This window comes from Nipponia nippon, unplaced genomic scaffold (genome assembly GCF_047370975.1).
Source record: "Nipponia nippon isolate SJK-2023a ecotype South Korea unplaced genomic scaffold, ASM4737097v1 scaffold_6, whole genome shotgun sequence".
Classification (NCBI taxonomy): domain Eukaryota; kingdom Metazoa; phylum Chordata; class Aves; order Pelecaniformes; family Threskiornithidae; genus Nipponia; species Nipponia nippon.
In genome coordinates this window covers 36,878,576-36,891,632 of record NW_028262380.1, presented here as the reverse complement: position 1 = coordinate 36,891,632, position 13,057 = coordinate 36,878,576, and the positions used below count along the sequence as shown (strand labels likewise).

General features: G+C 39.8%; 1 long non-coding RNA gene across 1 annotated transcript; it reads right to left on the bottom strand.

The window, feature by feature from the left end:
- Positions 1-2,782: 2,782 nt before the first annotated feature.
- On the bottom strand, positions 2,783-12,045 carry LOC148051413 (uncharacterized). Its single transcript, XR_015699659.1, has 4 exons — positions 11,886-12,045; positions 5,983-6,045; positions 3,068-3,206; positions 2,783-2,916 (listed from the first exon to the last, which is right to left on the bottom strand). It is a non-coding gene; the product is annotated as an uncharacterized LOC148051413 (long non-coding RNA).
- Positions 12,046-13,057: the final 1,012 nt, after the last annotated feature.

The window sequence follows — 13,057 nt, the reverse complement described above, 5'->3', positions numbered from 1 at the left end:
TGAGGAGCACCTGTGGCGTTTTGCTCATTTGCCATAATTGAGATTTGGGGGGCAGGGAGAAAAGAAGCTGAACAAATTTATGGTAGTCGTTTGAAATACGGTTGTTCTTCCGATTCTAGCAGATTAAACTGTTTTAGTGTTTTACCTTTTAAGGTGCAGGGAGGTAGGAGATGCAGAAAGGGAAAGTCTTCCCTAGCAAGCAACTATTCTCTCTAACGTTGAAGATCTTTTTTGGCTACCAAAGAAAAAACAAAGAAAAATAAAAAGCAGCTTTTCTTCCCTCCCAAGATTTAGTCAGGATTTAAATATCCCCCCCCCCCCAACTGAAATCTAAGCAAGCTTATAGTTTAAAGAGTTCATCACATCCTGTCATTAACAAATTAAACCATTAACATTAGTTAGTTAAAACTTAAATATACACCTTACTGTCGTCTTCTGTCATATTCAACCCCACCCCTTCTCTCTCTACTTGCTCTCAGCTTCCCTGCTTTACATCAAAAAAGCTGAAAGGCCTCTGTCCAAGTTCCTTCGGGGGGCAGTGAAGAGGGAGTCAGGTAGAGATGCCTGTGGCTACTCCTGAGGCAGGGATGGGTGCAGGGAGGGAAGGAGGAACAGCAGTTTCCTCCCTTCACATTCCCCTGGCCCTCCCACCGATTGGGGCCACCCAGCAGCATCCTCAGATGTCAAATACTGTCTGCAGAGGTGAAAAGGGTGGTGCACAGAATCCACTAACACATCTAATGCATGATGTATTGCAAATACAGTATAGCTGAGATGAGCGAGACTGCAGGAGTTCTGATTAATTCTGCTTCAGTAGATTGAGATAACGCCTGCCCATATGCAATATCATCCCAGAGAGAGACTTCCAATATCATGCCTCTGCAATAGTTATGTGATAGTTTTTTAACTAATTGATGATGACTGCATATTGGAAAGGTACTAAGTATCTTCTGCAAAGTATCACACACTTTCTAAACACACTTGCGCAGAGGTGAGGGCGACCTCTGTACCATGGATTCAAACGTTTAAACAGAGAATGCTTTATCCTAAATGAAAGACAGTGAAGAGGCTTAGGTTCTGACTGCAAGAAAACAATTGTGAAGATGATTATAATTGGTATTTCCCAATATAAATATAACCTGTGTTCACTTGAGCAGACATCTGCTTTGAATTCTTTGGTCAGTCACAAGAGTCTACTTTTTCTTTTACATAGTACCCAGCAAGAGATACTGGGAAAGTGACCATTCTGCAATATACTCAAGTCTTTGTATTATTTTGCACAAAATCCCACGTAGAGAAAAGGTAGAAGCTGCATGAGTTAGAGGAATGTATAAAGACAATGCAGACATACACATTACTGAGCTTGGTATACATTTGCAAAGCTACATTCGCTAATACAAGAGTGGCAGTACTAGGCCAGGCCAAGCCAAAAAAGCTTATCTATCTAGCCCAGTAGGAAAAGAATATGACGACATGATAAGGATAGATTGATATTGTCTCCAACCTACAGTGTAAAGATCCCTGAGCCTGGACTTTAAGTCTACATCATCATGTTTAGTAGCCGTTGGTGGACTCTTCCCCTATGAATTTGCCCCTAAAGCACACACTTGCTGCATCCAAAACACCTTACAACTATAACTTCCACAGTTATGATATGCCTTGCATCATTTTATCCCCTGTAATTGTAAATTCACTGCTAGATCATTTTATCTACTAGTCCCTAGTTCTTATGTGATGTTCACTATTCTTCCTCATTCAGTATCTCAAAACTCTTCTTTTTAACATATACCTCTTTAATATCCCTATGCAGAGGTCTTGTCCATGCTAAAAGATCCTAGCTTATTATATATACAATTATCTCTAAACAGATGAAAGAGTGGTGATCTCTCTTGTGATCCTACATTCCCACTGTCAGGGTTCAATACAGCGTGCACGCTATCATTCCGTAAGAGAATTAATGTGGGAAAATAAACCTCTCTTCTTTCACACCATTAGCATCAAGATTGTCATAGTTATGTTCTGTTCACCATATACTTTAGGACAGTAAAAGAAAATTAATTAAAATCTTTCCTGAAGCTGGAAATATCGTGAACAGCACCATCTTGTTGGTATATTGGTATGTTGGTACCTGCATTTTGCCATTTTGGCAAAAAGAGTTCTCTCAACAGTAGTCTGCTGGAAATCCAGTATCTTCCACTGTAAGATATGATCTAAAAATGGGTTGTTTTGTTGGTTTTTTTTTTTTTTAATAGAAAGGATACACTCCCAAGTGGAGGTACAAATGAGTTTCCTGTAATATTCTGCCAGATGCACAGATGGCATGAGATTAGGAAGTGCTCCTGGCACCAAGTGCATGATGATTTTCATAAAGTATAGGTTCAGTGGTTGGGAGTAATGCATCTGTATTCATGTGAAAACCCTTTATGCTACATCATATTATCACGCTTTCTCTTTACCTAATTATCACTTCTCTGCAGGACAACGATCACAGAATTTGCTGCTATTGTGGTAGAGGGAAAAATGGAGCATTATATCCCTTAAGGAGTGCAAGTGAACTTCTCTATCTGACCCATATGTCCAGTTACACAAACCACAACCCACAGGAACACCACTGACAGCAGGGTGCAGAAATATTTTTAACCTAGGGAGTTTCCCCACAAAGGTGGAATAAAATTACATGTAATTTCCATATAAATTGAAAGAAGCATTAAAACTCTTTTTTGTCCATCTTTTTCTTACAAGACAAAATAAAGCAAACTTAGACTAATAGACAGTTACTTAGCTTTTCTTTAAAAACCTCTGCTGACAGAAAAAACTCAGCATTCCTAAGCAACCTGTTCTAATGAAGCACTGGAATACCGATGACATTTCCTTAGGCCATGTTCTTGTTCTCCCCTTTTGCCCACAGGAGGCATACTGCATATCAGAAGAAAAGGTGAGTCAGTATGTAGCTTTGGCACTTCCCCCTCTCAATTACAGAACAGTCACATCTCTTGGATTATTTTCTAGGGCACAGAAAACATGAGTGTGCTTAAATCATCTCACAGCTACCACACAGAACATTTACCTTTCTTGTCATCAGACTGTGTTTCACCAAACATAGCAAATAAACTGGCATCTCAGACTTGTACACGGTTCTGTCTCCAGTTGATCTGGGGTAGCCCAAGCTGCAAAGCCAGCAATCCTCATGGGGCCAAGGAGACCAGCTGCAATGAAACCAGTCAGAGGAGGGAACAGCTTTTATCAGCATACAGCAATAGTGCTGCATCACAACCCTGAACTCCCAATCCAACAGGACCTTCTGACCCACTGTTGACTACAGAGCTACATTATTTGTGCAAGACCAGGAGAAGTGGGCCAGGAAAAAGTTTGGGAGCTTTCATGGTGAAAAGATAACAAAAATCCTGGCTCCTTTGTCTTTTGTGTGATTTAGCTTTCTGTATCAGAGAACAGCAGGAGAGAAAATACACTGTTGGAGCCTAGTAAGTGACCTAAACAACTAGTAACAGATAAAAAGATCTTGGAGTGTGATGGAAGGAAGATACTCAAGTTTCAGTAGAAGGATCTACACTGTCAAGTACTGCAGCACAGCCTGGGACTGCCACAATCCCCAATGCCAGTTGGAATAGGAATTAAGGGCAGAAATGAATGACTCTTGCAAATGAGACAGGAGCTACAGATGCATAATTTGGGAGTTTCCGACAGCTCAGGGAAGAAGCAGTAGCTGATAGAAAGCTGAGAGCTGCCTACTAACATTTCACCAGTAAAGGCAAGAAAGATTTACAGTCAGCTGGGCAAACTGGAAGAAGCTTTCTTTGAGAGTGTGCCTCACAGAAATGCTGCAAACTAAAGCATAAAAAGATCTTTGAAATGCTACGTATATTAAGTATTAGAGAATTAATATAGAAAGCTTGAGACTCTGCGCTGCCACGAGCATCTGATATAGATAAAAACCTGATTTGTAAAGACATATCTAGGGTCCTGAAGGCAAAAAATAAAATAATTTAGATCATAAAGCAAAGAAACCCCATTGTTAGAATTTGGTATGAGAAGCAGTTAAGGAGGTAGGTTGTCGCAGGATTCAAAAGACACTTTGTATCTAAATACATCTTGAGCTTTCTTTGACTACCTTGCTTTACTTTGTTTTTAAATGGGTGAGGGGGTTGGGGAATCAGTTATTTACGAGAGCTCAAAGAGTTTCAACTGAAAACATACCGACAGCCCCAAACAATAAGAAAAGTCTTCTGTTGCCCAGACACACACACAGATCATGCCAAATCCAAGAAGGTGCATTAACAGCACAGATTACAGCCATACCCCAAAGCACTGCTTAGCCAGTATCCTATTTCTGTCAGGGACTGGTAATAGATGCTAGGGAAGAGCAGAAGAACAGGGCAAGCAGATAGTCCTATTTCCTCAACATTTTTTCCAGCTTCTACCTAAACACAGGTCAGGGGCTTCCTAAGTCTAGAGGTGGTGCCTTTGCGTTCACCAGACCTACACTGTTCTTTCATCATTTTGTCCAAGCACTTAAAAAAAACTTCTCCTCTCAGGCCAAGCCTACGGAAAACTCTTGCCAGTGAAGCAGTGTTAGCTTGTGGTGAAAGTCAGTCCCTTCCCCCCTTTTTTAAAATCAGCACCTAAGTAAGATTTTCTGCTTGTACAGCTTATTCCCTTTTGAGCGAGTAAAATATATTAGACAACAAGACATAATAGAAGGGTTTTCTAGTTCAGATATCCTAGTAAGCCTATTCTAGCCTTTAGAAAAATAGCCAGATGGCAGAAATATATATTTAATAGTGCCCACAAAAAATAAACATTTAAAGATAAACATGTGTATTTCTTCTAGTATTTCATTTATTTAAAAAAAAAAAAAAAAAAAAAAAAAAAAAGCCAAGCTGTTCCAAATTTCATTTTCTGGGAATCAAAGCTTATGCTTTCAGAAACTGAATGCTGTTCCCAGAAGCCTCATCTCATCTATCCTTAAAGCATAATACTTACACTACAAACTATTTCTTGGGGTTCTGGAATAAATGAACAGTGCTCTATGCCTTCTCTTTGTTTTGTTATGCACAAACTAACCACTAACCCCTTCCAGGCAAAAAACAGACTTACTGGTTCTATGGAAGTGACAAGAACCTCAAAGGTAGCATAAAGGTATTGTACAACAGTAATCAGAACCATAAAGTCAGTTTTAATGCATTGAAATAAGCAGACAAATCCCAAAAAAGCATTAACAAGGAGAGCTCACACGAGTGGCCATGAGAAGACCTGTGCTCAAGCTTTGATGCCCACACAAACTGGACTGCTGACAAATAATTGCAATTCACAGTTTCACAATATAGTCTGGATACAGCGGCTCTCTAGCCCAAGCAAAGCAGTATATAACATGCAGAACAAGGAAGATGACCAAGGACTGGAAGTCAGGCTACAGTGTTCTTCTCAACTCTGATAACGGACTTACTTTTAAGAAGCAATTTAACTACATTTTCTGCAAGTACTTTGTTTTTCTTCACCTATAAAATGGGATTCAGAACAGAAAAGACTATTGCACACCTAAGGTGGCCAGAAAGAACAAAACAGATACTAAGATATTTGTACAAGAAGCAATCTAATTTTGCATATTTAAGGCAAATCATTTCACCTTCAAAAGAAAAAAGGCTGTATTGGATGAACATTTTAGTGCACAGCACATTTAGGAATAAGTCTAGCAGTGTCAGTATTCTGATGAGGAAAGTGGTCCTAAGGGTTGATACATCTTACGACTATAGGAGAATTTATAGTAGAAGAGAATTCTTTGATGTTTTATTTAAGAGTTTTGCTCAATAATTCAATAGAGATCCATTATAAATCAGGAAAGAGTAAGAACATGCCATGAGTACAATCTAGTAATGAATAAAAACCAAACCAACACAAGGATAGGAAGTATCTGTAATTTAAGAAACATATAATTCACAATTTAACCCTACTGAATTAAGTTACCTGGGGTATAAACCAGCACGGAGTCTTGGATCTAAACAGTGACCCTGCTGTAACTCCCTCATCCTGTGAGAGAGAATAGATGAGAATTACACAGCAGCTCCAATGTTTTCATTAACAGACATGCAATGGTCTAGCTTTTTGATCACCTATTGACGCCAGATTTTTTCAGGATTCCAGGTGAGGCAAACATAAAAAGGAAAAGTAAGATGTATGTGTTTTGTTCCTTATATCTTTCCCTCTCATCCCTGAACAAGTACTGTCAGGTCAGTTAGATACCCCAATGCCTATTAGTTAATCAAAACTGTTGTGCACAAATCCCGAGAACAGGATTCAGCAGGATTCATCCCCAAAAAGAGGATTTACCTTTATTTCACAGAAAGATACATTGCCTTAGTGTTCCCAAGTGCCAAAAAGAACATGTGGCACAACAGGATTGGATTTCTAGAATTTCTGGTGGACACACCTTCATGGACACATTTCCCCTTCAAGCTGCCTATATTTAGTCTCACATACAGAAGATTAAAAATATTAATTTTTTACATTCCCACATATCTTGCCATTCTGCATTTTCTAGCAGGAACTACAAGATTATTTTACATAACCTCACAAGGAATCTGTTAGCAGCAAGGAAGCCAAACCAAATTAGGAAATGCATTTCCACAAAAAGTCTTCCATCAAAACACAGCAAATATGAAAATTTCCAACAACTCAGCATGTTGCTACACTGCCATTTGCCCATAAATTCCAATAATACATAGCTCTGGGATCCCATTAGCATCCTAGAGAGTGAATAACAAGTGAGCTATAAATCTCAAGCCCTATAATCACAGTCAGGGCTACCTATCCCCAATCTTTGAAACCAAAAATATATTTTAAAATTGTATTAGCTATTTTTATTTTACTTTGGCACAAAATAAGCAATTCTGAACTGAATGACACCTTTTATCAACTTCAGCTGTAACCCTGTCATCTATCACCACTCTCTCTAAACAAGACATCCAGGTGTGTGGGGGGGAAATCTTGACTTCAGAATCTGTTATTACAGCAGCAACATCACAGCTAGATATAGAAGGCTAAGCCCTTTGTGCTTCCTTCCTTCCCAGGAAGTAATATTTCTACCTCTTGCTATTCTTGTATCCACCCCACCCCCCCGCCAATACCTATTCTATTCCAGATAGTCCCAATTGTCCCTTCAGAATACATCATAATTTGTCCCAGATGCTCCTCTGTAGATATTGGTTAAAATAATTATAATAGCCATCTTCCTTCCCGACCCAGGTACCCAAGCACCCAAGGTCAATATCAACACAAGCCAGAACTTAGCAGGATGTGACAGTGGTAACATTCGCAAGGAAAGAAGATCTTGCTTTAATCAATCTCCTGCTGCTTTGTATTCCTAATCTGAAGGCAAATGCCACTAGCTACCTTCATTTAATTATCCTAACAGGATTGTGGGGGGAAAAAAAAAAAAATCAATTAAAAAAATCCATGTCTCTAAAAGATTCCTTAGGAACAAGCTCCGAGAATCACATAAGCCTTCCTTACGCTATGATGCCAGGCATAACTGGAAAGCCAGAAGAAATGGGAAACATAAGCCTGAAGAACTGAATGCAAGTGAAGCAGAACTAAACCATCTCCCCTTAAGCCTCTATTCTACTTCTCTTTCTCAGTTTTGGAAAGCTGTGGTAGAATTCTGTTCGTTTACAGACATCTCATAAGTATTCAAAACTAAAACTTCTCAGTTTGTGTAACAAGTCTTCAACCTGAGGCATGGGCTTACATATATGGCGATGGAAATTAGAATTTGCTATACTTGCCATTATTTAAATTCTTAAAAGTCAGATCTGGCAGTCATCAAAATTGTGTTAGGAGCTCAACACTAAAAAGGTGTGTTGTAAAGGGTTGTTGTAGTATTTTTAAGCTTATTTTAACTGTAGAATAGGGGTTTTATGCTTATGCTGCTATTGCCTCTAGGTATTCACCTTCAAGAAGGCTAGAATCATTTACTGTACCATAAACTAGCCCCGACTTACCAGATTTACCTCTTTTTAAGTAAGGCTTGTTCTTTTAAACAAATCACATAAAAAGTTATTCACATACACAATCTTTTCTGTTGCTGTGTATACTAATATCCCTTAATAAGAATACAATTTTTAAACAAGCAAAATGTAAACGTGTATTTCTGCAAAACCATGATCAAATAGTAGTAAAGTGAGGAACAACAGTTCCAGACAGGTTCCCCACAAATAAGTTTCCTCTCCACTTAAATGAGAGACTTTTAGGGGGTTATTTCCAGACAGAGCTTATGTGTATTCATAAACCAAACCAATTGGTTAAATACCTCAGAGAAAGTTACAACAGATTATTGATTAACATTATGCTTACCTCTCTTACCTTACAGCTTCTCCTACGTTATGACCCGAGCTGACAGTGTTTTCAAAGATTAAGTTTTCAATTAAATGCAGCTTGAGTTCTTCAGCGTCTGAGAGACTAACTGCTAAACGTCCTGATTACACAGCTTACAAACATTTTAACACTAGTGCAATAATGTATGACAAGTTGATTGTTATTGCTCTAACATAAGAAAGGGCATATGGTTCCTGTCAGACTATTCTGTTTATTTCATTCTTACAGCTGTTGCGGAAGCAAATAGAAATTTTAGGTAGACCTCTCAAAACTTTAATTGGTTTCTGCATGCACAGCTATTTATGCTAAAAGCTTTCATTTAAACAAATACCTTAGTGCAGTTAGCACAACGCAAAAGCAATTGGGAGTCATTCACCATTTGTTTTTCCTTTCATTATACAACTACTCAGTGATCCTAGGCACAAATGGAGCAGTGCTGCGAGACACGCTATGACAGCATACAAAATGTTAGTGCCTGGTCCTGAAGGACTTTCAGTCAAAAACAGATTAAAACCTTCTGTAATAGTTTCCCTGCAGGCCTGATGAAAAAGCCACATTTAATATTATTGCAAAAGTTCACTGAGGCTCCAACCAGTGCACAATAAAACTAGATGCTGTGCTAAGTAACAACACTTGCTGCAACTTACTTTCTCTGCTCTTAAGTTGGGTCCCCATTCTTAGCGGGGGCACAGCCCATGATCAGATGGGCAGCCTGGGGCTAGTTTAAGAAAACATTCATTCTCCTCAGCTCTCTGACAGCTTTTAAACAAACAGTTGTTTAAAACTGCTTCCAATTTTGGAACATTAGAAATGGTCTCAGTAAAAACAGATCTGTAAAGCACGGAAGGCTGCCGGCAGTGAGAAAAGTTGAATCAATGAAATTTACTACCTCTCCATCTGATGGAAGCTAACGCGTCTCTTCAGACTGTAGCAAATACATGCAAATACGTTCTATTCTAACAAAATATTTATTTCATCACATCTGGAAAGATGATAGCATTGTCCCTTTCCCTACTAGCAAATAAAAGGAGCAGCCTGGTAGTATAGGCAGACTAGATTCATGCCTGGAGTACCAGCTTATGAAATCCTGCAATTTCATCCACATCTATGCCTCCAGTTTTCCATCATCAAACATAGCAACACATGCCTGAATGTGCAGAAAGCCCAATACAGTTGCTCTTGCAAACACAAATCGCTTCTTGACCATGCATGGGTTGTAACCTTATGAGCCACTGCTAGACCCGTAGAATGTGCATGCCTCCCAAAACAGAGCTGTACAGACACAATGGGCTCAGCCAAAATTGTTGCTCTACAGTCCATATATATTATGTTTATTTAGAGTAAAGTCTGCTTGCTATTGCTCCCAACACCACTCTACAGGGACATTTGGAAACACAGAGGGGCCTCATGGCTTGGTGTATAATCAAGTTTTTAGGACAGCACGCTCTTACGAATTTGAGCATGTCCAGCAAGATTCTGGGTGCGCTTGTCATTAGCACATATCTAGCAAGCAAATAAATCCTATGAAAACACATCTGTGCCCAGACAGTAGTATTAATAAGCAGGAGGAACAAGTGTGCTTCACATTTCTATTAGTAATGTATTATCTTGCTGTAAATATTAACTTTGCTGTAGTTTAGACAGCTAAATGCAAATTAATAGAAAGCTTATGGGAACATAAAGAGACTATGCTCTTAATGATCTTCTTAATACTACCTTTCAGCATACCAGTGGGAATTACGGAGAGATGCATTGTGAGATACTATTTCTAGTGCCATTAGAGCCTTAAGACACACAGATAAAAGTGTAAGATGACATAAGTATGCATAAGGAGGATTTTAGTGACTTTTTTAATAACTTCTTAATCATAGAAGTGTTTCTAATACAACTGTTTCCAGCATGTAATTTAAATTGAAAGTTAATGTTTAACAGGAATAGATGTAATGAACCAGTTTTAGTAGGATTTCTTACTAGAATACCTCAGTTTTGCCAATTAGCAGAAGCTAACATTTTAATATTATACACTGCCACAGCAGAAGACGAAAGCTCTGAACGGTTAGAAGATAAATAGCACTGCTTCTTTGTTCAGCCCTGTATTGTGATAGAAACCAAACACAATTTCTAATATATGCCACTTGAAAGTGCTGAGGGTGAAGAAATAGAGAAAACTCTCACTTCTAAGTTAGTAGGGGAAAAGCAGCTGAGAACCTTTATATGGTGAGACAAAATATGTATCATAGCTACAGGGAGACCATTTTGGTTTTGCAAGAGAGAATTGCTCAAGACAATATTGGGATAGATCTTTTCTAAATCAATTAAATGCTTCCCCTTTAAGCAAAGTAACTTCTAAATGGAAGCAAAACAATCTAGTAAAGCTCCACCGGATAATGTGCAAGTTCAAAACAGTAACCCCCGAGATTACCTAGACAGATTTCCTGAATTTAGACCCATCCTGTGCAAGAGTTTTGCAACAAGATTCAGTTCTTACACCATAGCAATATGATGCAAGACATGATCTGTATCACCAGCAGTAAACTCTATGGCTACAAAAAGGCCTCAGGTAACCTATAGATTTCCTCACATTGCCATTATAGATACAACTAATTAGCTGAAGAGAGGAAATCTTGCATCATTTGTGTATCTTTTTGAGGGTTGAAGCTAGTTAGAACTATGCGGGGGGGGGGGGGGGGGGGGGGGGAAGCTTCCTTACTTGCATTGACTGATGAGGTATATAGGGGATATACCACCAGCCCTTTTAAGTCACAAATTCCAGGTTCAGGTAGGCCTATGGAGCAAACAAGTCCTACAGTCAAAAACTCCTAGTGGTAATGAGAAGTCTGTCAGCCATGCTGCCTGTACCTCTGCTGGAAAGCAACATTTCAAAAGCCTCCATCTCAGGCATTAGAAAGAAATCCATAAGCACTCATTCAATACACCTGGGTGTCACCAGACATTCACATCAAGGGGACAGACAGGACATCGTTTATGAACACCAGGAAACAACTGGAAAAAGCACTGTCTCAGAAACACGAATACCAAAGCTGTGTAGCATCCACTGCACCACCATAGGCATACGTAGGCCTTGCTACATCTTTTTTCAGGGAGGGAAAAGGTTAATTTGTGGGGCAAGTCATCAAAGGTATCAGCCTCTTTCCAAGGAACCACTCAACATTTCCCTTTGTTCAATCTAATCTTTATCTGCAAACAACTTTCCACACCAGTGCTACCATACAAATCCTGCTGGACTGTGCAAACTGGAGCCCCAGTCAGGATTTCAGCACAAGCGCCACAATAAAAAGCACTTCCTTCAAGGTGCTCAGCAAGGCCTTGCTGCAGCACTTCTACTCACAGGGGAACACGGCCACCTCAGCTCTTGCATCCCTTGCTACACACCACTACAGAGTAGGTAGGTCTGGAGCTTCTCTGCAGAGCTCCCATTTAATCCCAGCCTTCCCTCACTCAAAGCGCAAACCATAAACATAAGTTTCTGCTCCCACCTGGGTGCCTCCAGCTCCCTGTTTCCTCTTTCAGTTCACACGGTGATTTTCTTGTAGCCAAGCACTGCCACCGCAGCGAGTTTTTCCCCTCTTGTAGGTCTTTCCTGCCCACCTCCCCTGCTGCAGCCACAGGTTCCTCACAGGCACAGCTGAGGGCTGATCAGGTACTCAGGCTCCATTAAGCCTCCCTCCTGCTAATTCATGGTTATACCTCTGCACTGGGTCAATCCCACAACAACTTCCCATCCCTGTGGTGAAAAGAGGGCAGATTTCAACCAGAGCTTTTGGGTTGGTTTTTACTCAGAACAAGGCAGGAAACAGACTGCTTTCCGCCACTACAAAGATTTGCAGCAGTGTCAGAAAAATATTTTGTTTTGCTTTGAGACAGACCCATATGCTTTAAAAACCTACAGGCATAAAATGAGATAGACCTGCTCGCTCCAGAAGAGCAAACAGTTTTGGCTGTTCAGCTGAGATCAAAGAGACTCTATTCAAACTGATTTTGACCTCTGTCCCTTAGATTTCAAATGAGTGTCCCAGTCGCTTGGGTACGCTCACACACGTGTACTTGCTTGACTAGGAATGCCATTTACACTGGAGAAGTTTTCGGTGAATGGGTGTTCTTGTAGAAACTGCTGAGTTACCAAACTAGCACTTTCTACAAACAAACACACAAACCCACTTCCCTCCCCCACAAAACACGCAGATTTTTGCCTTTAATGCAGCAAAACTGAACACAAAGTACTCTCACCACCACGCTTCATCAGGTTCAGGAACAGTAGTGAGGAGCTGCTCCTCAACCCAATGTGAAAGTACTCAACTGAATGGCCCAATTTTTAATTTTTGCATGTAAAGAGAGTAACCTCTGCAGCCTGGTGGTTAGATCTGCACAAGGGAGAACACATGAATTTCAGCCCCTCTTTTGGCAACTATCCTACACTAATTATTCGTAAGAACCAGAACCTCTCACCTTCCCTTTTCTTTGGGAGCGTTCTCACCAGCAAGTGACACACTCACTCTTCCTGATCCAAAGCATATTTAATTATTCAGTGTAAAACTTCACTAAAGGGAATTCAGTAAGCAGAATACTAGAACACTTTATAGCCTGGCAATTAGGGCATTGCCTTTCGAATTCCTGCAAGCAGTGAATGAAATGGACTTTGTGTACCTAC